Genomic DNA, 6,681 nt, shown 5'->3' with positions numbered 1-6,681 from the left:
TATTCCTCAGTGAGCCTGCAGTATTCCTGTAATGTATTTGTTGAAGAATATATTATTACGGTCTTCCTTTCCATTCACTACTGCGGGGAACACCCCAGAAGCATGGGAAAAGGGTTGCCAAGGAGAACGCCAGACAAGCGGTCAAGAGTACCCCCCACACATCTGACTCATTCATGGGCAGCAGATGTCACGAGGCTAGGCAGATGTAAACGTTAGAGTACTACTGGTCACATGTGAACGAAGGTTTGCTTTTGATAATGGAGAATAACAAATTCTTTCCCCACGCATGACCTTTCCGCAGTCTGGACTGCCCGTGCAACGATAAGTTGATGCATTTTTATATTATCCTCGTGTGTTGGAAATATTCCATAGGATCGATGCACTGTTCTCAACATGCCACATTTAAATTGTTTCGACAGTGCAAAGAAAACTTTCTTTATACACCATAAGTGTAAACACTCCCCTCCGTAAGCCTTTTATTAGTTCTGCTGCATGTCTTTGCAAATAAAATATACATAAAGGCTTATGTTAGCTTGGGCTAATTTTCGTTCATTATGAACGACTGAGTCTCATTTACACATATTAATTTTCATTCATTATAAATGACTGAGTCTCATTTTTAGATATATTAATTTTTGTTCAATTTGAATCACTGATTCTCATTCAGACATATTAATTTTCGTTCATTACGAATGACTGCATCTTATTCAGGCAAGTTCGAGTCTTTCTAGACACCTGAGTCTTTCTAGACACCCTGAGTCTTTTCAGACACCATGAGTCTTTTTAGACACCCTGAGTCTTTCTAGACACCCTGAGTCTTTCTAGACACCCCGAGTCTTTTCAGACACCCTGAGTCTTTCGAGACACCCTGAGTCTTTCTAGACGCCCTGAGTCTTTCTAGACACCTTGAGTCTTTCTAGGCACCCTGAGAATTTCAGACACCCTGAATTTTGAGTCTTTTCAGACATATTGCTCTTACACCCAAACCCTAAGTTCTCGGGAACACCCTAACCCTTGCACTACAGCCGGCCTCGTCCATGCATGATGAAAACCAAACCCCGTTCTATTTTGAACAACCTAACGGATCATGCCCATGTAAGTGCTATCTCAAGATGTCTGCGACATCTAGAGCCCAGCAAAATGAGGACTTCAAGTTCTACATGTCCACTGGAAAGGACATGGGACTGTCAGGACTAGCCCTAAAGGACTGGGTCCAAGAGAGAGTAGACAATGCCAAGGCAGAAAGAAAGAAAGAAAGAATAGCCTGGGAGAAGTGAGAAGTGGCAGAAAGGAAGGAGCAAGAGGCAGAAAGGCTGGAGAAGGAGAAAGAAAGGCAGGCAAAAGGAGAAAGAAAGAATAGCCCAGGAGAAATAAGCAAGAGGCAGAAAGTCAGGAGAAGGAGAAAGAAAGAGAAGAAAGGGAGAAAGAATGGGTTCATCAGATTGCAATGACAGCCAAGGGGTGCGCAACACACCAATGCCCTCGCCACATTCAACCCTCAGCAATGTAGGCTCCCTCATAAGAAAACGGGACGAAGCCGAGCCTGAAGCCTGGCTCAACTATATTGAAAAGGTCCTGAATTCCTATAAGCCCTCTACTGAAGAAGTGTATCTGATCCTGGGAAAGCACCTTTAAGGGAAAGGTGCCATTGCATTCAATGCTCTCCAACCCGAGGATCAAGGAAATCTCACCCTTTTCCACCAAGCCATCATAAAGGCTTTTGAGATAACTCCCAACCATTGGAGTAAAAGGTGGAGAAATACACCCAAGGAGGCAAGCCAAACCTGGTCTGAGTGGACTTTTAAAAAGACCCAAGTCTTAAAACAGTGGCTAGAATCTCTCAAGGACACTAGTGCAGAGGAAATCCTCGAACTCTTCCAGCTCAAGGACTTTGTACATTACGTCCTGCCAGCCCTTGTCATCCATCTGTATGACAAGGCACCTATGACGGTGGTCAAGTGCTGTCGTTTGGCTGGCATCTGGGATATAAATCATCCTAACCTTAGTTCCCATGGATGAAAATTATATCCCTCCTCACATGCCTCAACCAACTGCCAGCAACCTCCCAAGAATGGGCACCCCCATAAGAAATGAGTGTGTGGGTATTGTAAAAGAACCGGGCACCCCACTGAACAGTGCCTCTTGAAGGCTGAGAATCAGCAAGAACATCCCTCTACGTTCTCAACTAGGGCAACACCCCAAGAAGCCACGCCTGGATCGTGAATGAAAAGTAAAGGGCCTGCTCCCTCCAATGGGACAGTGCCAGGTAAAGATTATAGCCTGACTTATTGCGCTGCTTGCAAGATTTATGGGAACTCTGCCCAATGGGCAAAATGCCCTACTAATAAATCAAGTATGCCTACCCTTGTCTTGGCAGTCACCAACCCAACATCCTTAGGCCCTCCAGCCCAGGGTCCTATATATGTGGCACCTCCCCGAGGTAGCTGTCCCGCCAGCCAGATCAAGGCATTTGATGACTCTGGCGTGTAAATATCCCTTATAAATCTTGACCTCACAGGAGCCAGATACATTCCTGTAGGTTGTGACATCTAACTTACAGCAATCCCAGGTGTCCGGACCCCTCAATCTATTCATTGGGTACAAGCAAGCTTCAAATGGCTGCATTCATTCCACTGCCAGTGCCACCTAAGTACACTATGCAGTGGCCACCTCCATCTGAGCAAACTTCAAAGCCCAGTCCTGTGCCAGGTCCTGCCCCAGTGCCAGTGCCGAGGCACCAAATAGGTCTCCCTTCAGGAGATCCCAAACCTGATTCACACTCTCTGCCAGTGTCACTTGGGTGCACTGAGCAGTGCCAAGCTCCATCCGTCCCAAACGGTGAGCAAATTCCTGATACAACACCAGTGCCTGAGCCTGTCTTTGTGCCAGTGCCAGAGCACTTCCCCGATCTCCTTTCAAAAGATCCCAGTCCGGGTTCCCTCTCTTCTCCTGGCTTGGTTCCACTGCCTGTGCCAGTTAGAGAGACGTATTCTTCCGACCGGTGGAAGCTTACCCAAGGGTGCAGCCTCGCAACCCCTGCCTGAGCTGCTCATCGTAACCTGCGAGCCAATCATGCCCTCTTCCTCTCGTTCAAAGTCCCCCACAGATCCGACCATGAGTAAGGATTCTGCCGTGTCTCAAATGGCCGATGAACTCAAGGAACTGTGATGGCTCATGGTAGAGCTCGTAAGGAATGTCTTTGCTTTGGCCGTCAAAGAAGCTGACACAGGTGGCACTCAAATATCCTCGTCTGGTTCGGTTCCACTAATTCCCCAGCCAAGACAAATCGTTGAACTAAGAGCGGTCCATGGAAGAAATACCATGGGCGTGGAGAACTCCAGGTAGCTTAAAGAGAGCCCCAAACTCTCCTAGCACCAGTGCCATACTGGCACAGTTCCATTCCTTTATCCTAAGAAGACTTTAGTGCCTCTACCCAGAAGAGGATGTCAGGGTTCTTCACCTATTTAGTTTCCTCATAACTTCGTAATTTATTCTCTTCCTTTAACATTTCCCTCTCCTTATTTTGATTATTACTCACATTTATTTTACGCCTTACCAAGGCTCACATTTTACTTTACTTCCCTCTGCCTATGCACAGGGCAATTAACAGATACTCCATTTTTATAAGTCCTGTGACGTCCCTTTCATGCCTATCAAAGCATTATACATTTAAAAATAAAATATGCCATTAGGTATTACCATATGAGTGCCAACTTGGCACAGTGCCACTATCGTAGGTGTTGGCAGATGATCCTGCCAGAGGAGTCGCCCCTCTGGCTGTCTTGCAGCCTTCATGGGCTAAAGAATGAACCCAGATGGTTCCATAGGCGAAGGAATATAATTTCGGCATATTTAATTATCATCTTTTATAACAATCATTAATTACTTGGAGTCTGTCATCTATCCTCTTTTGTTAATTTTTGTAACAAATCTCGAGTCCCAGCCTAGAAAACTTGTGGCACTGAACCGTCGCTCTAAAGTATCATGGCAACACCTAACTAAGCTCACGCTTACTTTATTGTAACTTCAAGGCAGACTAACTGCATGTATGCAAAACTCGTAGTGGAAATTATCTTAGTATCTCTAGAATTAACCTAGTATTAATTCATTATTTTTAACTATACTGTTACATTGTGAATATACTTTGATTGACATTCACCACATGCTGCTTTATCATAATAGGAATTTAATGATAGAATATGTCATTTCTAGCAGCAAGTATTTATTCTGCGTTAAACGTAAATGTCACAATTAATGTTTTGCCTCTTGAAATTAATTGCTATGCAGAAATTTAAGCTAGAATATAGGGCACCAAAGGGAAGTGAGAGAGAAATAAATTAAAGTCTTTAAGTGAGTTTGCTTGCTGGTAATCATTCTCACCCCTTGGTTGGGGAGGTGCTACGGAGGAAACTTCTTTCTAAACAACCTCACCAGTTTTTTACCAATAGAACGTAAATAAAAGGACTGTGGGTTTCATTCACTCCTTCACCAATTCTCTCCTTCCCTATACGGGTAAGCCTAGTCCCTCATTGTTCAAAATTACTGCCTAAGATCCTGATTTCTAGGTGTGGCCTTCGAAGATGCAAATTCCTCGCCACGTCGGATGGCCGGAAGGGAGGAGCCAAAAAGAGAAAGTCTGGCCGCCATGCCACTCGGGAATGACCCACGTGCATAATGCTACAGAAAACGAGGTGGGGATTGACTGCCAATCCATCTACAAGGATGCCATTGCGTAATCCCCCAAGGTTATATATGGACCATGAAACAGCAGTCAGAGAGAGAAGAGCTCAGAACTCCACTAAGGACAGATGTCCTTACGTTTGCCTGTCCCTCGTACCCTCCACGTGTTCGACCTCAAGGTTCAGACCAGTACACTTTTGTTGTGGCACCACTTCGTTTTCATCCCTCCAGTGCTGACGCCCTATTGAGGAAGGACATCGTCATCCAGTTGAAGGTAATATACAAGAATAAGGTTTCTTAGTCAGTCATGATCCTGTTATTTCTCCGTCTGATTTATTTTCTATTTCCATTGTGTGATCACCTTCAGTAATTGTATTGAAGTATGAAGTGTTAATGTATTTCTGCATTTAGTGTGAACTGAGGTATTTGGCACCATTTGTGTGCTCCCTCAATTCCATTTGAGATTATTATTATTTTGCATGTAACCGTCATGCATCTCGTTGCAAATTGGCCTTGGCTGTGGAAGCAAATCTCGGCTTTATCCCATGTGCAGTGGCCTTACGCCCCCCACCCCCAACCAACTGTATCTAACCCCCTGTGATGTTCCTGACATGAAGACATCATCAGCGTGGAATATTTCTTCAGTGTAGAATTAATTCATTTAGCAGGACCTGCCCAGTAATTCTTCATTCTTTTGACCTGTGTTTATTATGTAAATATAATTAAGAGAACCCTTGAGTTTACGTAATCTTTCCTCACATGAAGAAGGCCCTAAGCCAGCATTGTTCCCTTGATTTGTTCATCTACGGAGTTGCCTTAACCAGTCTTATTAGTCAGATTTTCAATTAAAATAAAGTAGATTTCTTGATAATGTAAAGAACTCTCTGCGATCATTCGTTGCTGCTGCCCAGAACAAGGCAAGTAGAATATATATATATATATATATATATATATATATATATATATATATATATATATATATATATATATATATATATATATATATATATATATATATATATATATATATATATATATATATATATATATATATATGTGTGTGTGTGTATATATATATATATATATATATATATATATATATATATACATGGTATATCTGCATATACTTTAAACTACGTAAACCATAAAGTGCACAAATTATATTTCAAAATATAGATAAATTGCAACATAAAATTTGAAAGTTGCACGTGTCTAGTTTTTGCACCAAATTATTTCTTGAACGGAGGGTTAATTTCTCATTCTCTTTGGTTCCTGAACCGAATATCTAATTAACCTAGTTTTCTGAAACAAGGCACAATGAAGCGTCATTATCTATTTACCCGTTGCTTGATTAGAGCGTTTTCAACGGCCGGTAATTGTTCGTTCTTATGATTGCCATAGGAAGTTTTCTTTGATACAATACTTTTGTCTTTGATACACTGCAGTTTGTAATGATCTAAGTCCTGCGTAACTTTACGTATATCGTTAATAAATTCTGGCATTATGAAATGACTTCTTGATAAGCAAAATTAAATTGTTCCTGTATATATTATTCTCTCCCAGTTCTCTTCTATCTTTAGTAGCAAGATCAACCAGTCGTCGTCTGAGAAGCAATATGTATGCCAGTAATATAGATATGGTCTTTGTGCATTTAAACATTAATCACTTTTTCAGGCATTCTAAATAATTCTAAGACCTCTTTAGGTAAAAAAAAAAAAGTATTGTAACCTCTGACCTTTATGATGCAGGCAACTGCTCCTGATTTATCAAAAAGCGGATGACGAAATTAAATTTGCCAGTTCTGAAAAAATAGGTATTTGAAATTCGTCTTTTTCTCTGGTAACATTTCAATACTAACTTAATATGTTTAGGCATTTTAATGGAAATATGGTTTCTTGGCACTGGGATTAGATTGGAACTTTAAACAGCAATACTATTGTGGGGTACAATAATTAGCTATGTAAAATGTTACTGATATATCAGTAAAAAATTAATACGACA

The sequence above is a fragment of the Macrobrachium rosenbergii genome, chromosome 42, assembly GCF_040412425.1.
Source record: "Macrobrachium rosenbergii isolate ZJJX-2024 chromosome 42, ASM4041242v1, whole genome shotgun sequence".
Lineage (NCBI taxonomy): Eukaryota > Metazoa > Arthropoda > Malacostraca > Decapoda > Palaemonidae > Macrobrachium > Macrobrachium rosenbergii.
The sequence above is the reverse complement of the archived record's forward strand: the minus strand, read 5'-3'. Positions refer to the sequence as shown.